Genomic DNA, 23,908 nt, shown 5'->3' on the forward strand with positions numbered 1-23,908 from the left:
TGAAGGAATTGGATAGTGTGCCATTGATAAGTAATTTTGCGTTGGGGTGTGAGTATAAGGCAAAAATTCTGGTAATGATCTTAGGTCCGAGACCCAATTTAGTTAAGGTAGCTTTAAGGAAATCCCAGCCAACACGGTCAAAGGCCTTTTCGGCGTCTATTGACAGAAGGATCCCTGGGACCTCCTTATCTTGCATGTATTGAATTAGATTGAGGGCCCTGACCGTGTTGTCTTTCGCCTCGCGCCTAGGGACGAACCCCACCTGATCCTGGTGGATCAGGTCTGGTAATATCAGATTCATTCTGTTAGCTAATATCTTTGCGAATATTTTAACGTCTGAGTTAATTAGTGAGATAGGGCGAAAATGAGAGGGGTGTTCTAATGATTTATTAGGCTTGGGAAGGAGAATGATGTGGGCTTCTAACAATGTAGGAGAGAATTGTTTAGATTCATCTATGTATTGGAAAAATGAGGTAATGTGAGGGAGTAATTCTTCCTGGAATGTCTTATAATATCGATTGCTAAAACCGTCTGGTCCTGGTGATTTCCCAGATGGGAGATCTTTAATGGCTAGTTTGATTTCTTCTGCTGTTATGGGGTCCTCTAGTTGGTTTTGTTGGTTAGTGGTAAGATGGGGTAGATGAAGGGATGATAGGTATGTATTTATGTCGTCACATAGGGCTGTTTGTGGGGTCGCTGAATTGCCAGGGTTGGAGCGCAAGTTATATAGTTTTTGAAAGTATGTCCTAAAGGTGTTCGTAATAGCCTGGGTTGAAAAGTGTGATGTATTGTTATCGTCCTTGATGTGTAGGATGTAGTTTTTTTTTTGTTTTACTCTAAGGTAACGAGCAAGGGATCTGCCTGATTTGTTGCGGCCTTCATAGTTCGCTTGTTGTAAGCGGAGTGCTTGACGTTTGTGTTCCTTATTTAGGTAGAGTGCTAGTTTATCTTTTTCAGCTTGGATAGAGAGTAGGAGGTCGTGGTCAGTCGGGCAGCGTTTATGTTGGGTTTCTAATTTGTCAATTGCTGAAAGAAGTGTTGATAGAAATGCTTGCTTTTGTTTGTTAATGGAGGCCTTAATGGCCATAAGTTCGCCCCTAATTACGCATTTGTGGGCTTCCCATATATTTAATTGGGACGTGTCTTTTGTGGAGTTATGGGTGAAGTATTCCGATATGGATTTGGATATTTGTTGGGATATTATAGGGTCGGAGAGGAGCTGTTCATCCAATCTCCATATATAGTCGTGTATAGGTTTAGACGGCCATGTTAATGTACCTAGTACTGATGCATGGTCCGACCATGTTATAGGGGTAATTTGGGTAGATGTAAATAGTGACAGGCCTGTGACGTCAGTGAAAATATAGTCAATTCTAGAGTATTGTTTGTAAGGGTGTGAGTAGAAGGTATAGTCTTCCTTGTTAGGGTGGTGGGTTCTCCATAAGTCTTGTGCTGTTAGTTTCTTCAATGAGGTGAGTGTACGAGTTATCTGTGAAGTAGGGACTGAGGAATTAGAGGAGGAGCAATCCAAAGTTGGGTTAAGCGGCATGTTAAGGTCTCCGCAGATTATTAAGACTCCTTTTTGGTGTTCTAGAATAAGATTAGTTATATTGCTAATAAATATGGCTTGTTTTGTATTAGGGGTGTATATAGATACTAACGTGACTGGGCGGCCATATAGTAAGCCTATTAGAATAATATATCTTCCAGCTTTGTCTCTAATGATTTTAATTTCTTTAAAAGGGATATTTTTCTTTATCAGTATTCCCACTCCATGTTTTTTAGATTTGGGATGGGAGGCATAAAAGCAGGTTCCAAATTTGAGGGTAAATGTGAGGGGTTCCCTTCCTTTGCGAAAGTGTGTTTCCTGGAGAAACAGTAGGTCTGACTTGTATCTATTAACATCTCTCAAGGCCTGAGTTCTTTTTGAGGGGATATTGAGTCCCTTTGCATTTATAGATTGGATCCTTATTAAGTTGGTGGGTGGTTTTCTGTGTGAGTGTTCAGCCATTAGAGTAGTGCAAAGTGAGATTATAGTAGTTGTCTATAGAGTATGTTAATGCAATGTTTGTGTAGGAGTCAATATGATTAGGTAGTTTGTCAAGTGATAGTATTAGTGGTAATTTAACACAGCAAAGGGTAAGGGGGTTAGGTAAGGAGGAAAGAGTGGAAAAAAACATTGGTGAGAGAAATAAGATGTAGAGGAAGCGTTTCCCCTACATTGGCTTAAGTTAACTTTTCACAGCAATCAACAGTTTATACTAGTTATGGTAACTTAACTAACTTTGCTTGTAAATAAGACATACTGGCCTAGCATGTTAAAACATAACAACCTATAACAGGCAAACAAGGCAGCTCGGTACATTAACATTGGTATATAGTACATCATATAGGCATTAAACAATAAACATACGACATTAAGAATCCTCTTAATATATATCTACCTGTATTCGAACATCTTGGCTATGATGGTTAGTCAGCAGAGGTAGATGTTCTATGCATTAAAATGTAAACATTTGTTAGTAAGAAAAATAAGGGGGTAAGTAGGCATAACATAACAATATAACTTTGGTGGATTGATATGATAAGAGAAGTGGTAGAAACAATTCCCTGTAGGTATTCCTTCTCTGCCTAAGGATAAAGTCAGGTAAACTCTGGTATCTTCTCAAGCATTAGGCAAAGAGCAAATGTTAGTTTGCATTAGTGAGTTCACAGTGTCTGTCATACAATTGAGGTATATGACCTTACTGTCACATATTACTGGTCTCGCATCGTGAGGGCTCCTGTGGGTAAGAAATATGTGCCTCATTTAGGCTTGGGGTCTTTCACATTTTTCCTGGGTACTTTGGTCCATGTCGACCTTTGGGCCTTTGGAGGATCATCTTGTGCGGTGATATTTTATTTTATGTTCTTGCAGGAGGGTTGTGATAAAGCGTAGGTTTCTTCTCCTTTCAATAGTAGCCGGGCTAAGGTCCTGGTAGACCTGGATGGAATGGCCTTGGAAGGATATTGATCGTTGGCTACGGGCTTGTTTCCACACTGCTTCTTTTTGGTGAAAGTGAGTGAATTTCAGGATCACATCCCTAGGTGGACTCGGCGGAGTAGGTTTCGGTCTTAGGGCGCGATGGGCCCTCTCAAGGGTTGTTTCACAGGTCTCCAGTGTGGGCTCTAATTGTTTGAAAAATTGTAATAGGTATTCGACTAAGGATTCCTGGGTAACATCCTCAGGTATACCTCGGATGCGCAGATTGCTGCGACGACTGCGGTTATCAAGGTCTTCGACCTTTAGTTGTAGTGACTGGATAATGGAGTCTTGACAGCTTAGGCATTGGATGTTATCACTAACTTGTGACTCTAGGTATTCTTGTCCTTCCTCCAGGTATTCAAGTTTAGAGTTCATGTCAGACATATCTTTTCGTAAGGATGAAATCTCATGCTTGATAAATGTTTTCAAATCAGCTATGTCGCTCTTGGAGGGTAAGGAGGCTATATTTTGTTGTATCTGTGAGAGTTGGTCTTGCGGGAGAGGAGCAAGGCTTGTAGTAGGTTGTGATTCCATTGTGTTAGGGTTGTCAGGATTTTCCAGCTGGTGAGGTGAATTTTTCTGCGTAGATTTGAAATAGGTGCAGACTGATGGTGATTTTTTAGGTAGTGTTACCTTGTGCGGTGCTTTATGTGGTCTAGTAGATCTCCTTGTTGCCATGTGCTAATATTATGGGGGACGGTGAGGCCAATGACTTTGGCCAGAACAGAGTGTCCAGTATTGGAGCTAGGTGGTCATATAAGGGGGAAGTGCAACGTATTTGTGAGGTGTGTGCTGCAGCTGAGCTATCTTCTTGTTTCTTATTTGTACTAATGTATATTGACAGTGTTAGCCCCCATTAAACAGTCATTTGTTATGATATGATATTGCCAATGTGGATAGGTAAGCAGTTCCAGGTCATGTTTTTACCTGTTTGTATCCCAGTCTGGCCGCCATGGGTATAGTTATGTAGCCGCGTGGTCTTGCTGGGGTGTTGTGATGTGGCTGAACGCGGTAAGAGAGGAGTGACCGCGGCCCTGCTTTAGTCTCGTCCTTATGTTATGTAGCGCGAACTTATAGTTTGTTGGAGGTAAACAGTTGTTTTGGTGTTCTCTGCCCTGTCGTGCCCCGTGTTTTTTGTTGCAGGGCTCAGTCGGTTCAGGTTGCGCTATCAAGATGGCGCTTGTTGTAAATCTGTAAGTCCCGATTTGCAAAGGAATCTGCCGACTCGTTTTTAGTTGTAAGTTCCAGTAAGGAGGTCGTAGAAGTTCCGGTTCGTTTGCTTGCTGCTTTTACGGTTGCCAGAGCAAAATTGCTCCGTTTATATGCCAATTGAAGGGGAAAGGCAACGGAGCTCTGTTACAGTGCAGCCATGTTCCTGCACGGCTACGCCCCGCCTCCTTTTTCGTTTTTGGGCAATTTTATTAGGGCACATATGGCTTAATTTTCGGGTCTTAGAACCCACATGGCTAGCTATAACCGCTCTGGTGAGGTTCTTTAAGGCTGAGGAAACATCGAGTGAGATGGGCGGGGCCTATTTCATGCCTTTCATCAACTTCTGAGGGCCCTGGTGTATGTTTTGGGCCAAATCGAAGCTTTTACCCCACACTTTCGATCCCTGAGGGCAGGTAGGGCCACAGCAGGGCTTTTTTTCCGGATCTGGGCCTATTTTCGATCCAGTGTGGAAATTAAGGGGTTGATTGTTAAAAAATTTTGTGGTGCAATCTTAACTACCTATAGTGTGTCTACATACAAAATTTTGAAAAAAATGTGTATGCTTTTTTTTTCTCTTAAAGGCACAGTACCGTTTTTTTAAGATTGTTATTTTTTCATTAAATAAAGTGTTTTAATGCTTGTTTGTAGTCATTACTAGCCTGTTCAACATGTCTGACATTGAGGAAAGTCAATGTTCAATATGTTTGGAAGCCATTGTGGAACCTCCACTTAGAATGTGTCCCTTATGCACTGAAAGGTCAATAAATTGTAAAGAACATATTTTAGCTACTAAAAGTATGTCGCAGGATGATTCTCACTCAGAAGATAATCAGGTTATGCCATCTAATTCTCCCCAAGTGTCACAACCGTTAACGCCCGCACAATCGACGCCATGTACTTCTAGTGCGTCTAATTCTTTCACCCTGCAAGATATGGCCGCAGTTATGAATACTACCCTCACAGAGGTTTTATCTAAGCTGCCTGGGTTGCAGGGGAAGCGCAGCAGGTCTGGTGTGAGAACAAATGCTGAGCCCTCTGACGCTTTATTAGCCATATCCGATGTACCCTCACAATGTTCTGAAGTGAGGGATTTGCTGGCTGAGGGAGAGATTTCTGACTTAGGAAATATGTTCCCTCAGACAGATTCTGATATGATGGCTTTTAAATTTAAACTAGAACACCTCCGCTTATTGCTCAGGGAGGTTTTAGCGACTCTGGATGATTGTAACCCTATTGTAGTTCCAGAGAAATTGTGTAAAATGGACAGATTCCTAGAGGTTCCTGCCTACACTGATGTTTTTCCGGTACCTAAGAGGATTTCGGAAATTGTTACTAAGGAGTGGGATAGACCAGGTATTCCGTTCGCTCCCCCTCCTACTTTTAAGAAAATGTTTCCCATATCAGACGCCGTGCGGGACTCGTGGCAGACGGTCTTTAAGGTGGAAGGAGCTATTTCTACCCTGGCTACGCGTACAACTATACCTATTGAGGACAGCTGTGCTTTCAAAGATCCTATGGATAAAAAATTAGAGGGTCTCCTGAAGAAAATATTTGTTCATCAAGGTTTTCTTCTCCAACCTATAGCGTGCATTGTTACTGTAACTACTGCAGCGTCCTTTTGGTTCGAGGCTCTGGAAGAGGCTCTTCAGGTTGAGACTCCATTAGAGGATATTCTGGATAGAATTAGGGCTCTCAAGCTAGCTAATTCTTTCATTACAGATGCCGCTTTTCAATTGGCTAAATTAGCGGTGAAGAATTCAAGTTTTGCCATTTTAGCGCGTAGAGAGTTATGGCTTAAGTCCTGGTCTGCTGATGTGTCATCAAAAGCTAAGCTTTTAGCCATCCCTTTCAAGGGTAAGACCCTATTTGGGCCTGAACTGAAAGAGATCATTTCAGACATCACTGGAGGGAAAGGCCATGCCCTTCCTCAGGATAAGACGAATAAGATGAGGACCAAACAAAATAATTTTCGTTCCTTTCAAAACTTCAAAGGTGGTCCCTCTTCCTCTTCCCCTGCCGCAAAGCAAGAGGGGAATCTGGCTCAATCCAAGTCAGTCTGGAGACCTAACCAGACTTGAAACAAGGGTAAACAGGCCAAGAAGCCCGCTGCTGCCTCCAAGACAGCATGAAGGGGTAGCCCCCGATCCGGGACCGGATCTGGTAGGGGGCAGACTTTCTTTCTTTGCTCAGGCTTGGGCAAGAGACGTTCAGGATTCCTGGGCTTTAGAAATAGTAACCCAGGGGTATCTTCTAGATTTCAAAGATTCTCCCCCAAGGAGATGATTCCATCTTTCTCAATTGTCTGTAAACCAGACAAAAAGAGAGGCGTTTTTTACGCTGTGTAGAAGACCTATATTCCATGGGAGTGATTTGCCCAGTTCCGGAAACAGAACAGGGGCAAGGGTTCTACTCCAATCTGTTTGTGGTTCCCAAAAAAAAAGGAACTTTCAGACCAATTTTGGATCTCAAGATCCTAAACAAGTTCCTCAGAGTCCCATCCTTCAAGATGGAGACCATTCGGACTATTTTGCCACTGATCCAGGAGGATCAATATATGACCACAGTGGTCTTAAAGGATGCGTATCTACACATTCCTATCCACAAAGATCATCACCAGTTCCTCAGGTTAGCCTTTCTGGACAAGCATTACCAGTTTGTGGCTCTTCCCTTCGGGTTGGCCACGGCTCCCAGAATTTTCACAAAGGTGCTAGGGTCCCTTCTGGCGGTTCTATGGCCGCGGGGCATAGCTGTGGCGCCTTATCTGGACGATATCTTAATCCAGGCTTCTACTTACCAACTAGCCAAGTCTCACACGGACATCATGCTGGCTTTTCTAAGATCTCATGGGTGGAAGGTGAACATAAAAAAGAGTTCTCTTATCCTTCTCACAAGAGTTCCATTCCTGGGAACTCTGATAGATTCGGTGGACATGAAGATTTTTCTGACGGAGGTCCGTCAGTGGCTCAGTGTAGGGAGTTAATCGGTTTAATGGTAGCGGCAATGGACATAGTTCTGTTTGCTTGCTTGCATCTCAGACCACTGCAACTTTGCATGCTCAAACAGTGGAATGGGCATTATGCAGATTTATCTCCTCATATAAATCTGGACCAAGAGAGCAGACACTCTCTTCTTTGGTGGTTGTCACAGGATCATCTATCCAAGGGAATGTGTTTCCGCAGGCCAGCGTGGGTCATAGTGACGACGGACGCCAGCCTATTGGGCTGGGGTGCACTCTGGAATTCCCTGAAAGCACAGGGTTTGTGGACTCAGGAGGAGACCCTCCTCCCAATCAATATTCTAGAACTGAGAGCGATATTCTATGCGCTTCAGGCGTGGCCTCAGCTGGCGCTGGCCAGATTCATAAGATTTCAGTCGGACAATATCACGACTGTAGCCCATATCAATCATCAGGGGGGAACAAAGAGTTCTCTAGCGATGATAGAGGTTACCAAAATAATTAGATGGGCAGAGACTCACTCTTGCCATCTATCAGCAATCTATATACCAGGAGTGGAGAACTGGGAAGCGGATTTTCTAAGTCGTCAGACTTTTCATCCGGGAGAGTGGGAACTCCATCCGGAGGTGTTTGCACAATTGATTCGGCAATGGGGCACACCAGAATTGGATCTGATGGCGTCCCGTCAGAACGCCAAACTTCCTTGTTACGGGTCCAGTTCAAGAGATCCTCAGGCAGTACTGATAGATACTCTAGCAGTACCCTGGTCGTTCAACCTGGCTTATGTGTTTCCACCATTTCCTCTCCTTCCTCGTTTGATTGCCAGAATCAAACAGGAGAGAGCTTCAGTGATTTTGATAGCACCTGCGTGGCCACACAGGACTTGGTATGCAGACCTGGTGGACATGTCATCTCTTCCACCATGGACTCTACCACTGAGACAGGACCTTCTGATTCAAGGTCTGTTCCAGCATCCAAATCTAGTTTCTCTGCGGCTGACTGCTTGGAGATTGAACGCTTGATCTTATCCAAGCGGGGTTTCTCGGAGTCGGTCATAGATACCTTGATTCAGGCTCAAAAGCCTGTCACCAGGAAAATTTATCATAAGATATGGCGTAAATATCTTTATTGGTGCGAATCCAAAGGCTACTCATGGAGTAAGATCAGGATTCCTAGGATTTTGTCCTTTCTCCAAGAAGGATTGGAGAAGGGGCTATCAGCTAGTTCCTTAAAGGGACAGATATCTGCTTTATCAATTCTACTGCACAAATGTCTGGCAGATGTTCCAGACGTTCAGTCGTTCTGTCAGGCTTTAGTTAGAATCAAGGTTGTGTTTAAACCTGTTGCTTCGCCATGGAGTTTGAATTTAGTTCTTAAGGTTCTTCAAGGGCTTCCGTTTGAACCCATGCATTCCATAGATATTAAGCTTCTATCTTGGAAAGTTGTGTTTTTAGTTGCTATCTCTTCGGCTCGAAGAGTTTCTGAACTATCTGCATTGCAATGCGACTCTCCTTATCTTGTTTTCCATGCTGATAAGGTGGTTTTGCGTACCAAACCTGGATTCCTTCCTAAGGTTGTTACTAATAAAAATATTAATCAGGAAATTGTTGTTCCTTCTCTGTGTCCTAATCCTTCCTCTAAGAAGGAGCGTCTATTGCACAACTTGGACGTGGTTCGTGCTTTAAAATTTTACTTGCAAGCGACCAAAGATTTCCGTCAAACATCTTCTTTGTTTGTTGTCTATTCTGGAAAACGTAGAGGTCAAAAAGCTACGGCTACCTCTCTTGCCTTTTGGCTGAAAAGCATCATCCGTTTGGCATACGAGACTGCTGGACAGCAGCCTCCTGAAAGAATAACAGCTCACTCTACTAGAGCGGTGGCTTCCACATGGGCTTTTAAAAATGATGCTTCTGTTGAACAGATTTGTAAGGCTGCAACTTGGTCTTCGCTTTATACCTTTTCCAAATTGTATAAATTTGATACCTTTGCTTCTTCGAAGGCTATTTTTGGGAGAAAAGTTCTTCGAGCAGTGGTGCCTTCTGTTTAAGCATCTGTCTTGTCCCTCCCGTTCATCCGTGTCCTGTAGCTTTGGTATTGTATCCCACAAGTAAAGGATGAATCCGTGGACTCGTCTTACCTTTATAGAAGAAAACTAAATTTATGCTTACCTGATAAATTGATTTCTTCTATGGTAAGACGAGTCCACGGCCCGCCCTGTCATTTTAAGACAGATTATATTTTTTGGATTTAAACTCAGTCACCTCTGCACCTTGTAGTTTCTCCTTTTTCTTCCTGTACCTTCGGTCGAATGACTGGGGGGTGGAGCTAAGGGAGGAGCTATATAGACAGCTTTGCTGTGGTGCTCTTTGCCACTTCCTGTAGGGAAGGATAATATCCCACAAGTAAAGGATGAATCCGTGGACTCGTCTTACCATAGAAGAAATCAATTTATCAGGTAAGCATAAATTTAGTTTTTCTAACAATGTCCACGGCCATAAAAACGAGAGCATAGCGCCCCCTGTTGGCCATCCCTGCTGTTACTTATTGCAAGTGTTTTGTAATTCTGTAAATATTTTTATTTGAATATTTATAGAATATTGACTTGATCATAATGTAGAAGATGTGTGCATATAAGTGCATATATCTGAATGCACTGCATATGTGTGTATACAAACATACATAAATCCATTATATATTCACTAAAGAAGGCAATTCACCAAATGACATAAGGTCGTGTATGCTCTGTAGAGAGGGGGAGTGAGGCTTCTTATTGAGTACATATGCATATTTATATAGTGAAGGTCAGGTTGTGTATCTATTAACATGCAATGAATATTCTGTGCTGTATATAACATTAAACAAAGACATGTTTTATACTAAGGGCACCTATGAAATGCATTGGATTTATTAGTAATCATTTTAAAGGCTACTTAAAAGGACTCTCAGGTCAAAATGAAACTTTCATGATTCAGATAGAGCAGCAATTTTAAACAACTTTCCAATTTACTTCCATTAACTAGACATGTGCATGGCGAAAAAATTTGGTTCGGTTCGATTCGGAATTTTTCGAAGTTCGGTTCGGATCGATTCGAATTCGGAAAATTCTGAATCGTTTCGTTTCGGATTCGAAGAAATTCGGCTGGATTCGGTTTGATTCGGTTCGGAAATTCGGCAGAATTTTAATTCGGAAATTCGGTTCGATCCAAATCGCTGAATTTGCCGAATTTGCTGAATTTCCGATTAGAACCGAACCGAATCGCACATATCTACCATTAACTAAATTGCACAGTCTTTTTATATCTACACTTTTTGAGTCACCAACTCCTACTGAGCATGTGCAGGAATTCACAGAACATACGTATATGCATTTGTGAGTGGCTGATGGCTGTCACATGATACAGGGGGAGTGGAAATAGACATAACTTTGAAATTTGTCAGAAAAAACTACTACTCATTTGAAGTTCAGACTAAATGCTATTGCATTGTCTTGTTATCATGCGTTTGTTTATTATGCAAACCTACGGTATTTTCTGGTTCTTTAACAGACTATATGGTTCAGTAGAGTATGATTCAGGATGCTGAATATCTGTCAGAGAAAATTATCTGTATTGATGGGACATAACAGTGTATAACATACTAGCAGTTTTGAATATTAGGGCCTAGTTTCCATTGCAGTTGTAAACTGTGTAAAAACCATTAGGAATAATAAATCTCTCCATTAAAGAGTAAGGAGATGTTTTATATTACTACCAGTTAGTCTGCATAGTTTACAGCAATGGAAACTAGGCCTCAGTGCTAAGAAAAAATACTGCTTCAGCCTTTTTTATTAACTGAGATTGACGCCACACACACATGCCTATTGCTGATCTCTGTGCTTATAAGGGCACTGATTGGTAGGCACTCCATGCACTTTTCCTATCAGCGTCCATGTAAATAGGAGCTCTACAGCTGGTGCGTGTACATTTAGCCTCCAATCAGCAACCGCTACTCAGAGTGGTGAACCAAAAATGGGCCGGCTCATAAGCTTCCATTCCTGCTCTTCAAATAAAGATGCCAAGAAATTGAAGAACAATTGATAATAGGAGTAAATTAGAAAGTTGCTTAAATTTGCATGCTCTATCTCAATCATAAAAGAAAAAATGTGGGTTTCATATACCTTTAAATAAGTCTAAAGTAGACCTTTACACACTGCATTGCAAAAAGTGTCTTGCAATAATATGCTTGGGCTATGTAGTATTGACTTCTTGTCCCAGACACTGAGTTTTTAGTATCTGTGATTACTCATGCTATGTACTGTACAATGACGGTGAGTATGTATTCACTGATAACAAGCAAAGACCCAGATTACAAGTTGTGCGCTAAACCGGGTGCGTAAATAACGCAAACAAATGAGCGGTATCGCACTCTCTATAGCACTATCTATCTATCTAGCTATCTATCTATCTATTGGGTTCTTGTAAAGCGCGGCTATTCACCCGTAAGGGTCTCAAGGCGCTGAGGGTTGCAGTTCAGTCGAAGAGCCAGGTCTTGAGGTCCTTTCTGAACTTAGTTAGGGTGGTAGCTTGTCTGAGGTGCAGCGGGAGGGTGTTCCAAGTCTTGGCTGCCAGATGAGAGAAGTATCTGCCTCCCGCTGTGGTTTTCCTGATGCGGGGGATGACAGCGAGGGCTTGGTCGGCCGATCGAAGTTGTTTGGTAGGGGTGTAGAAGGTAACGCGGTGGTTCAAGTATTCAGGACCGATGTTGTGGAGGGCCTTGAATGCGTGGGTGAGAAGCTTGAAGTTATTCTTTTGTTGATGGGGAGCCAGTGCAGGTCCGGCAGGTGTTTGGTGATGTGGCATTGACGACGGATGTCAAGGATTAGTCTGGCCGAGGAGATCTGGATGCGCTGTAGTCTTTTTTGGAGCTTGATGGTGGTGCCGGCGTAGAGTGCGTTACCATAGTCCAGTCGGCTGCTGACGAGGGCGTGAGTGACAGTCTTCCTGGTCTCGGTTGGGATCCATTTGAAGATCTTTCGCAGCAGGTGAAGTGTGTGGAAGCATGCAGAAGAGACGGCGTTGATTTGCCGGTCCATGGAGAGCGATGAGTCCAGGATGACGCCTAGATTTCGTGCATGGTCGGTGGGGGTTGTAGGGTGTCCGAGGGCTGTGGGCCACCATGAATTATTCCAAGCGGATGTGGTGGGACCGAGGAGGAGGACTTCGGTCTTGTCTGCGTTCAGCTTTAGGCAGTTGTAGTTGTAGTGCTGCCATTGCAAGTTACTGAAAAACCTTCTTGTGTTTGCAATATGGTACGTTAAGCTCCATACCGCACAAAAACCCAAGGCCTGACTTTACATGCTCGTGCACGTTTTCCCCCATAGACATCAATGGAGAGAAAGTGTGAAAAAAACACCTGAGATCGCTGAATGGAGATCCCTATAACGCAATACATATTGATGTGTATGGGGAAAATAAAGTTACGTTAAGACCTAACACCCTAACATATACCCCTAGTCTAAATACCCCTAATCCACCGCCCCCCGACATCGCTGACACTAAATAAAGTGATTAACCCCTAAACCGCCGGCCCCCCACATAGCTAATACTAAAAAAAACATATTAACCCCTAAACCGCTGGCCCACCCACATCGCATATCACTAAATTAAACTATTAACCCCTAAACCTAACATCCCCCTAACTTTAAATTAAATTTACAATACTACTATCTTAAAATAAATACTTGTGAAATAAAAAAAAGAAAAAGAAAAATAAGAATAAACTATAAATAAACCTAAAATAATAAAAAAAACTTTACCAAAATAAAAACCACTAAAATTACAAAAAATAAAAAAACACTAAGATTACAAAAAATAATAAAAAAAATTATCCAAAATAATAAAAATTACACCTAATCTAATAGCACTATAAAAACAAAAAAGCCCCCCCAAATAAAAACACCCCCTAATCTAACAATAAACTACCAATAGCCCTTAAAAGGGCCTTTTGTGGGGCATTGCCCTAAGATAAACAGCTCTTTTACGTAAACAAAATTACAAAGTCCCCCCTAACAGTAAAACCCCCCCCACCCAACCAACCCCCCAAAATAGAAAAAGTCTAAAAAAACTTAAGCTACCCATTGCCCCTAAAGGGGCATTTGTATGGGCATTGCCCTTAAAAGGGCATTCAGTTCTTTTACTGCCCATTAAAATAAAAAAGCCCTAATCTAAAAAAACAAAAACACCCCCCAAAAAAACCTAACACTGACCCCAGGAAATCTACTCATAGTTCCTGAAGTCCGGACATCCATCTTTATCTAGATGGCGAGAAGTCTTCAACCAGGCGGCGACATCTTCATCCATCGCAGGGACATCTTCTATCTTCATCCCGGTGACGAGGAGCTGTGGCACTGTGGAGTGGAGCTATCCAGGACCGGCGGCAACATCCAGCACGGAACGTCCTCTTCATGCAATCGACCGCAGCACACTAAAGCTTGAATACAAGGTAGCCTTTTTATAATGGGGTATCGTTGCATTCCTATTGGCTGAAAAATTCAAATCAGCCAATAGGATAAGAGCTGCTTAAATCCTATTGGCTGCCATTATGTTGTAATACGGGAGACCTGCCATTCCATGTGCAGTGGCCAATTTTTTATAGCTTTACCGCACCAAAAAGCAAAACTTGTAATCTGGGTCATAATCTGTTGTATAGTTCTGATGCATATTTACCATTGAAAATTAAAAGGAAATTTCTTTCCTATGGCATGGAGAGTCCACGATTTCATTCCAATTACTAGTGGGATATTCAACTCCTGGCCAGCAGGAGGAGGCAAAGAGCACCCCAGCAGAGTTGTTAAGTGTCACTTCCCATACTCATAATCCCTAGTCATTCTTTGCCTCTATCATCCGGAGGATGTGCGAAGATGGTGTCTGAAGATATTTCATCCTTTAATGAGTACTTTTCCCTACCAGCAAGGATTGGAGCTATGCTATGTCCATGTAAATCTCTTTAGTAAGAGTAATGGTGGCTTTTAGCAGTTAGAAGACAGCAAAGTGGTCTTTGCTCGACTTCTAACATTATTGCTACCCCTATTATAGAAAACAAGGGTTGGTTACTCAGTTTTTTCTGTTTCTACAGGTCCCTGTCAGAGGTGATATGTCTATGAATTTCAAGAAACTCCAGCCACCAATTTCTTTAAAAGACCTTTATTCTTTTGTCTTGGGTCCCATTGATAATAGAACGTTTCAAGCCAGCATTAGGCTCTTAGTCATGTACACCATGTACATGACTAAGAGCCTAATGCTGGCTTGAAACGTTGTATTATCAATGGGACCCAAGACAAAAGAATAAAGGTCTTTTAAAGAAATTGGTGGCTGGAGTTTCTTGAAATTCATGGACTTTGGTGAGACTTGGCAAGTCTGTTGCTCCGTGCCCCACTGAAAGAAAATTTGGTGTGCTGTTTCCACTATTTTGATTCTACAGAGGTGATATGTCTGTCACACCTAAGAATACGTTCTCTGTCCTGCCCAGGATTCACAGGTAAGTGCTTTCCCTTCTAGGTTTGAAGGAACCAGCACTTTAGGGGTTAAATCCCCTGTGGATTTTTTTCTTGCCGAATAACCAGGGGGTGCTTTCTATCTCATAAGTCAGGAGACAATAAATGAGGAATATCAGACAGGGACATGCTTTGGGGGTACTGCTGGGATGTTTAACTTTGTTTAAGTTAAAAACATTGAGGCTGGCAATTGCAGGGAGTAACTGATATACACTATCCTTCTAGGGGTTTTACTAAGGCATCATGGAGAGGGGCTTACGTAGTTTTGGAAGACTTTTACTACAGAGCGATTTATGCTCTGGATAAGAAGCTGTGTTTGACGCCGTTTTTCTAACTCTGTGGCGCACTTTCATTTCTGATGCGGTCATGTGACCGGCCTCTGTGCTTCCACTCCACGGCTTTGTTAGTTTGAGCCAACGTTTGTTCTTTCTACTTACAGACCGGAGTATTTGGTGATAATCGGATCGATAGTGAGGAGAGAGCTAATCAGCTGTATATCAGCTGTTTCCTATTTTCGATTAGAATCTGTCTCTCTGGCTCATACAGATCTACTACTAGTAGGATTGTTTCAACTAGAACGTTGAGCAGAGCTGAGGTTTTTAAGTGCCTGTCAGTTAATTTCTGGTACCTAATTTTGGTTTTAATCTTATATATGGAAATTATATATTAAGTTTAAATTTTATTGTCATTTGTTTTTGCTAGTGGGGACAAATTTCTGACTACCATGGACCCTGAAGCAAATGCTAATGTGCCTTTTGAAAAATGTTTATATTGCTTGGAGGCTCAAATTATTCCTCCTGTGCAGTTTTGCTCCCCTTGTTTAAACAAAATGCTTTTGACTAAAAATAAAGGTGCCCTCTCAGAGACCACTGTCTCTCAGGATAATGTTGTCTGTGCCATGCCTCAGCTTTCCCCCCAAACATCACAAGCTCAAGCAGTTTTACATGCAGTACCCCGCAGTTCCTATCAACTTTCTTCTGGTGGTGTTTATTTACCAGAAGATTTTGCTGCGCAGATAACTTCTGCGGTTTCTACTGCTTTATCAGCGTTTCCTGTTGCTGGTAAGCGTAAGAGGAAATCTAAAAATATTTCAGTTAGCAAGGCTTCTGATGAAGAAGATTCCTCAGTGGCTTCTAAAGGGCGAGATCTCTGACTCTGAGACTGTAGTGTCTAATTTTACAGATCATGAGGTGGTTAATTTTAGGTTTAAGCTAGAACACCTCCAGTTACTTTTGAAGGAGGTCCTGGCTACTTTGGATGACTCTGACTCTACTGTTGCTGAGATCCCAAAGAAATCTAATAAGCTTAACAGAGTGTTCAATGTCATTCCTTCATCTGTTGAAGTTTTTCCAGTTCCAGACCGTATGTCCGAAATTATAGCTCAGGAATGGGAAAAGCCAGGGATTCCTTTTTCCCCATCCCCTGTTTTCAAGAAAATGTTTCCAGTGGCTGACTCTGTACGTGTCTCATGGCACACTGTACCCAAGGTAGAGGGAGCTATCTCTACTCTAGCCAAGAGAACTACTATCCCTATTTAGGATAGCTCTTCTTTCAGAGATCCCATGGATAAGAAGCTGGAGGCTTACTTACGAAAGATGTATATTCATCAGGGTTTCAATGGCAACCTGTGTCAAGTATTGCTACTGTTGCGGAAGCAGCACCTTTATGGTGTGACTACTATAGAGGAGATTCAGGATAGGATCAAGAATCTAAAGCTGACTAATACTTTTATATTTGATGCCAGCATGCAAGTGGTCAGACTAGGGGCCAAGATTTCTAACCTTGCAGTTCTAGCTCGCAGAGCCCAGTGGTTAAAAACTTACGGCAAGATTACGAGTCTTGCGTTAGGCTTAAAAAGCAGCGTTGGCCGGTCCCAACGCTGCTTTTTTAACGCCCGCTGGTATTACTAGTCTTGCAGGTACAGGTGTACCGCTCACTATTTTGGCCAGACTCGGAAATACCGCAAATCCACTTACGTCAATTGCGTATCCTATATTTTCAATGGGACTTGCATAGCGCCGGTATTACGAGTCTGACCAAAAGTGAGCGGTAGACCCTCTCCTGTCAAGCCTGGTACCGCATTTAAAAGTCAGTGGTTAAGAGTTTTACACTACAACGCCGTAGCATAAAACTCTTAACTAAAGTGCTAAAAAGTACACTAACACCCATAAACTACCTATTAACCCCTAAACCGAGGCCCTCCCACATCGCAAACACTAAAATAAATATTTTAACCCCTAATCTGCCGAACCGGACATCGCCGCCACTTTAATAAATATATTAACCCCTAAACCGCTGCACTCCCGCATCGCAAACACTATTTAAATATTATTAACTAATCTGCCGGCCCTAACATCGCTGCCGCCTACCTACATTTATTAACCCCTAATCTGCCGCCCCAACGTTGCCGCCACTATAATAAAGTTATTAACCCCTAAACCTAAGTCTATCCCTAACCCCCCCTAACTTAAATATAATTTAAATAAATCTAAATAAAATTACTACAATTAACTAAATAATTCCTATTTAAAACTAAATACCTGTAAAATAAACCCTAAGCTAGCTACATTATAACTAATAGTTACACTGTAGCTAGCTTAGGGTTTATTTTTATTTTACAGGCAACTTTGTATTTATTTTAACTAGGTACAATTAAATTAATTACCTACAAACCCCCCCCCCCCCACTAAATTACAGAAAATAATAAAGAAATGACAAGATTTTTCAACTAATTACACCTAATCTAATCCCCCTAATGAAATTAAAAAAAAAAAAACCTCCAAAAAAAAGCCCTACCCTACACTAAATTACAAATAGCCCTTAAAAGGGCCTTTTGTGAGGCATTGCCCCAAAGTAATCAGCTCTTTTACCTGAAAAAAAATTACAATTCCCCCCCCAACATTAAAACCCACCACCCACACAACCAACCCTACTCTAAAACCCACCCAATCCCCCCTTAAAAAAACCTAACACTAACCCGCTGAAGATCACCTTACCGGGAGACGTCTTCACCCAACCGGGCCAAAGTCCTCAACGAAGCCGAGAGAAGTCTTCATCCAAGCCGGGCGAAGTGGTCCTCCAGACGGGCAGAAGTCTTCATCCAGACGGCATCTTCTATCTTCATCCATCCGGCGCTGAGCGTGTCCATCTTCAAGACATCTGACGCGGAGCATCCTCTTCAAACGATGGCTAAACACAGAATGAAGGTTTCTTTAAATGACGTCATCCAAGATGGCGTCCCTTCAATTCCGATTGGCTGATAGAATTCTATCAGCCAATCGAAATAAAGGTAGAAAAAATCCTATTGGCTGATGCAATCAGCCAATAGGATTGAAGTTCATTCTTTGTTTAGCCTTCATTCTTTGTTTAGCCATCGTTTGAAGAGGATGCTCCACGTCGGATGTCTTGAAGATGGACCCGCTCCGCGCCGGATGGATGAAGATAGAAGATGCCTTCTGGATGAAGACTTCTGCCCGTCTGGAGGACCACTTCGCCCGGCTTGGATGAAGACTTCTCCCGGCTTCGTTGAGGACTTCGGCCCGGTTGGGTGAAGACGTCTTCCGGTAAGGTGATCTTCAAGAGGTTAGTGTTGGCTTTTTTTAAGGGGGTATTGGGTGGGTTTTAGAGTAGGGTTGGTTGTGTGGGTGGTGGGTTTTTATGTTGGGGGGGGATTGTAATTTTTTTTACAGGTTAAAGAGACGATTACTTTGGAGCAATGCCCCAAAGTAATTTGTAATTTAGTGTAGGGTAGGGCTTTTTTTTTTGGGGGGGGGGGCTTTTTTATTTTGTTAGGGGGATTAGATTAGGTGTAATTAGTTTAAAAATCTTGTAATTTCTTTATTATTTTCTGTAATTTAGTGTTTGTTTTTTGTACTTTAGATAATTGTATTTAATTGTAATTAATTGTATTTAATTTAGGTAATTAATTTAATTATAGTGTAGTGTTAGGTGTAATTGTAACTTAGGTTAGGTTTTATTTTACAGGTAAATTTGTCTTTATTTTAACTAGGTAGTTATTAAATAGTTAATAACTATATAATAACTATTGTACCTAGTTAAAAAAAATACAAACTTGCCTGTAAAATAAAAATAAACCCTAAGCTAGCTACAATGTAACTATTAGTTATATTGTAGCTATTTTAGGGTTTATTTTACAGGTAAGTATTTAGTTTATGATAGTAATTTTTATTTAGATTTATTTCAATTATATTTAAGTTAGGGGGTGTTAGGGTTAGGGTTAGACTTAGGTTTAGAGGTTAATAATAATTATAGTGGCGGCGACGTTGGGGGCGGCAGATTAGGGGTTAATAAGTGTAGGTAGGTGGTAGCGACATTGGGGGCGGCAGATTAGGGGTTAATAAATATAATGTAGGTGTCGGTGATGTTGGGGGCAGCAGATTAGGGGTTCATAAGTATAATGTAGGTGGCTGCGGTGTCCAAAGAGGCAGATTAGGGGTTAATAATATAATGTAGGTGTTGGCGATGTCGGGGGCGGCAGATTATTGGTTAATAAGTGTAAGATTAGGGGTGTTTAGACTCGGGGTTCATGTTAGGGTGTTAGGTGTAGACATAAATTTTTTTCCCCATAGGTATCAATGGGGCTGCGTTAGGAGCTAAACACTGCTTTTTTGCAGGTGTTAGGTTTTTTTTCAGCCGGCTCTTCCCCATTGATTGCTATGGGGAAATCGTAAGCAGCGCTGGTATTGAGGTGAGATGTGGAGCAGTGTTCCCTCTAAAGCCAGTTTTGTGTGCGGCCCAGCAGTGAAACAGTTAATTAGGTAACCACACCCTGCAGTTAGCAAATACTGCACAATGCAGACCGCAGGGTGTGGTTCTCTTAATAACTGTTTCACTGCTGGTCCGCACACAAAACTGGCCTTAGAGGAAACACTGATGTGGATCAAAATTTAGCTCTTCGCTCACTTTTTTATGGTTAATGCCTGGTTTGTAAAAACCCATAATACCAGCGCTGTCTGTAAGTGAGCTGTGAGCAAAAACTGCTCATTAGCACCGCACAGCTTCTAACGCAAAACTCGTAATCTAGGTGTTAGTCTGCTGATGTGACATCCAAGTCCAAACTTCTATCTTTTACTTTTTAAGGGTAAGACTTTATTTGGTCCGGGTTTGGCTGAGATCATTTCCGAGATTACTGGGGGAAAGGGATCTTTCCTATCGCAGGACAAGAAAAATAGACCTAAGGGTTGCCTAATTTTAGTTCCTTTCGTAATTTCAAAGGACAAAAATCTTCCTCTTTCAAGCAATCCAGGTCCTCATGGAAGATCCTTGGGCTGTGGAGGTAGTATCTCAAGGATACAGAATAGGATTCAAGTATTGTCTCCCCCAGGGGCAGATTTATCCTTTCAAGGTTATCTGCAAATCAGGTACAGAGAGAGGCCTTCTTAAACTGCGTAATGGACCAATCTTCCCTGGGAGTGATTGTTCCAGTTCCCGTAGAGCAGGGGTGTCCAAACTTTGCTCTCCAGAGGTTTTGGAACTACATTTCCGATGATGCTCAGCCAGCATTTTATCTAGCTGAGCATCATGGGAAATGTAGTTCCAAAACCTCTGGAGAGCAAAGTTTGGACATCCCTGCCGTAGAGGAACAGGGTCAGGGATTCTATTCAAACCTTTTTGTGGTTCCCAAAAAAGAGGGAATTTTCCGTCCCATTTTAGACCTAAAGTGTCTCAACAAATTCCTCAGGGTTCCGTCCTTCAAAATGGAAACTACTTGTTCCATTCTACCCTTGGTTCAAGAATGTCAGTTCATGACTACCGTAGATCTGAAGGATGCGTATCTTCGTGTTCCCATTCACAGGGAACATCACCAATTCCTAAGGTTTGCCTTTCTGGACAAACATTTCCAGTTTGTGGCTCTTCCCTTTGGCCTTGCCACGGCTCCTCGAATCTTTACAAAGGTCCTAGGGGCCCTTTTGGCGGTGGTCAGATCTTAGGGAATAGCAGTGAAGCCTTATCTGGACAACATCTTGGTTCAAGCGCCGTCTTTTCAGTAAGCAAGATCTCATACAGAGATGTTGTTGTCTATTCTATGTTCCCACGTGTGGAAAGTGAATCTGGAGAAAAGTTCCTTGGTGCCAGACACCAGGGTGTGTTTCTTAGGAATGATTATAGATTTTCTGTCCATGAGGATTTTTCTGACAGAGGTCAGAAAATCCAAACTTCTGGCTTCTTGCCTGTCACTTCAGTTCTCTACCCGTCCATCTGTGGCTCAGTATATGGAAGTAATTGGTCTGATGGTTACTCCCATGGACATCATTGCTTTTGCTCGTGTCCATCTGAGACCCCTACAGTTATGTATGCTCAGACAATGGAACAAAGACCACTGAAACCTATCGCAGAGGATAACTCTGGATCCCCTGACAATGCCCCCTCTATCTTGGTGGATTTCGCAGGACCATCTGTCTCAGGGTACATGCTTCCTAAGACCATCCTGGGTGATTGTGACCACGGATGCCAGCCTTTCAGGCTGGGGAGCAGTTTGGAATTCTTTAAAGGCGTCCTCTCTTCTCATAAACATCTTGGAGTTAAGAGCGATTTACAATGCCTTGAAAGCCTGGCCTCAACTAGCTTTAGTCCGGTTTATCAGATTTCAATCGGACAATATCACCTCGGTAGCATACATCAACCACCAAGGAGGAACTCAGAGTTCCTTAGCAATGAAGGAGGTGACTCGCATTCTCCACTGGGTGGAGTCTCACTATTGTCTCCTCTCTGCCATCCACATCCCAGGGGTAGACAACTGGGAGGCGAATTTTCTTAGCAGGCAGACTTTTCAACCCGGGAGTGAGCTCTCCGCCCAGAGATTTTCAAAATGATAACGCTCAAGTAGGGAATTCCGGAGTTGGATCTGATGGCGTCTTGTCTAAACGCCAAGCTTCCAAAGAATGGTTCAAGATCAAGAGGTCCACAGGCCGCTCTGATAGACGCTCTAGCGGTGCCTTGGAACTTCAGTCGGGCGTATCTGTTGCCCCGTTTGCTCTCCTTCCTTGAGTAATTGCTTGTATCAAGCAGGAGAGGGCGTCTGTGATTCTAATAGCTCCTGTCTGGCCTCGCAGGATCTGGTTCGCGGATCTGGTGACAATGTAATTTGTTCCCCTTGGAGGTTGCCTCTGAGGAAAGACCTTCTACTTCAGGGTTCCTTCCTACACCCAAATCTAGATTCTCTGAAATTGACTGCTTGGAGATTGAATGCCTAGTCTTGGCTAGGCGTGGTTTTTCTGAGAAGGTAATTGATACTATGCTTCAAACTCGTAAGCCGGTTACTCGTAAGATCTACCATAAGGTATGGCGTACATACCTGTATTGGTGCGAATCGAAGAGTTTCCCTTAGAGTCGGGTGAGGGTTCCTCGCATTCTGTCCTTCCTTCAGGAGAGTCTGGAGAAAGGTTTGTCAGTCAGTACTCTGAAGGGTCAGATTTCTGCACTGTCTACTATTCTTTTGCACAAACGTCTGGCTAATCTACCAGATGTTCAATCTTTTGTTCATGCCTTAGTCAGAATTAGGCCTGTGTTCAAACTTGTTGCTCCTCCCTGGAGCCTTAACCTTGTTCTTAGTGTTTTGCAGCATGCTCTGTTTGAGCCTATGCATTCAGTTGATATTAAGTTGTTATCTGGGAAAGTTTTATTTGTTCTTGGTATTTCTTCTGCTCGCAGATTTTCTGAGCTTTCAGCTCTGCAGTGTGATTCTCCTTACCTTATTTTTCATGCTGATAAGGCGGTCCTTAGTACTAAATTGGGTTTTCTTCCTAAAGTGGTATCAGATCGCAACATCTATCAAGAGATTGTTGTTCCTTCTTTTTGTCCAAATCCTTCTTCTCAGAAGGAACGTCTGTTACACAACCTGGATGTTGTGCGTGCTCTAAAATGTTATCTACAAGCAACTTAGGATTTTCGGCAGTCAACTGCCCTGTTAGTTGTTTTCGCTGGCAAGCGTAAAGGTCAGAAGGCCACTTCTACTAATCTTTCTCTCTGGTTGAGAAGTGTTATCTGGTTAGCATATGAGACAGCTGGACAACAGCTTCCTGAGAGAATTACGGCTCATTCCACTAGGGCTGTCTCTTCTTCCTGGGCATTCAAAAATGAAGCATCTGTAGAGCAAATCTGCAAGGCGGCCACATGGTCCTCATTGCATACTTTTACCAAATTCTACAAATTTGATACTTTTGCCTCTGCTAAGGCTTCCTTTGGTAGAAAGGTTCTTCAAGCGGTGGTGCCTTCAGTTTAGGTCCGCCTGTCTTGTTCTCCCTTTCATTCTGTGTCCTCTAGGTTGGGTATTGGTTCCCACTAGTAATTGAAATGAAATCGTGGGCTCTCCATGCCATAGGAAAGAAAACAAAATTTATGCTTACCTGATAAATGTATTTCTTTCCGGGCATGGAGAGTCCATGACCCGCCCTTATTTACATTTAAGACGGCACTTTTTTGGAACAAACCTCAGGCACCTCTATACCCTTTTGTTATCTTCTTTTTCCATTTTCCTTCGGCCGAATGACTGGGGATTATGGATAAGGGAAGTGACACTTAACAGCTCTGCTGGGGTGCTCTTTGCCTCCTCCTGCTGGCCAGGAGTTGAATATCCCACTAGTAATTGGAATAAAATCGTGGACTCTCTATGCCCGGAAGGAAAGAATGAAATTTATCAGGTAAGCATAAATTTCGTTTTTTTTCTTTGATGATTCAGACAAGTTTAAACAACTTTCAAATTTACTTTATCAGATTTGCTTCATTGTATTTGTTGAAGAAGCAGTAATGCACAACTGGGAGCTAGCTGATAACATTAGATGATCCAATTACAGGAGGAATATACATGCAGGTGCTAATCACCAGCTAGTTCCCAGTAGTGCATTGTTGCTCCTGAGCCTACCTAGATAGGCTTTTCAACAAAGGATAACAAAAGAACAAAGTAATTAGATAATAGAAGTAATTTATATATTTAAATGCAAATGTTCTATCTGAATCATGAGTAAAAAACTTTGGGTTCCATATCCCTTAAGTGTTATTGCATTGTCTTTGTATTATGCATGTGTTGATTGTGCTATTATTCTGTATCTAATGTCCTTTTTATTTTTTTCCTGTGAAAACAAATGATCTGAGTACAGCTTTGAACCATGTGTGATCTCTCTCTCAAGGTCCCTCTGCTACTTTGTTAGTTTAAGTTTAATTTTGA

General features: G+C 42.2%; 1 protein-coding gene and 1 long non-coding RNA gene across 2 annotated transcripts in view; one reads left to right on the plus strand and one right to left on the minus strand.

The window, feature by feature from the left end:
- QRICH2 (glutamine rich 2) overlaps positions 1 to 23,908 on the plus strand; it is a 477,139-nt gene that overhangs the window by 175,255 nt on the left and 277,976 nt on the right. The window lies entirely within an intron of this gene.
- The window catches only part of LOC128655774 (uncharacterized), a 300,545-nt gene that overhangs the window by 19,933 nt on the left and 256,704 nt on the right, over positions 1 to 23,908 (minus strand). The gene's annotated exons all lie outside the window — the stretch shown is intronic.

The sequence above is a fragment of the Bombina bombina genome, chromosome 1 (assembly GCF_027579735.1).
Source record: "Bombina bombina isolate aBomBom1 chromosome 1, aBomBom1.pri, whole genome shotgun sequence".
Classification (NCBI taxonomy): Eukaryota; Metazoa; Chordata; class Amphibia; order Anura; family Bombinatoridae; genus Bombina; species Bombina bombina.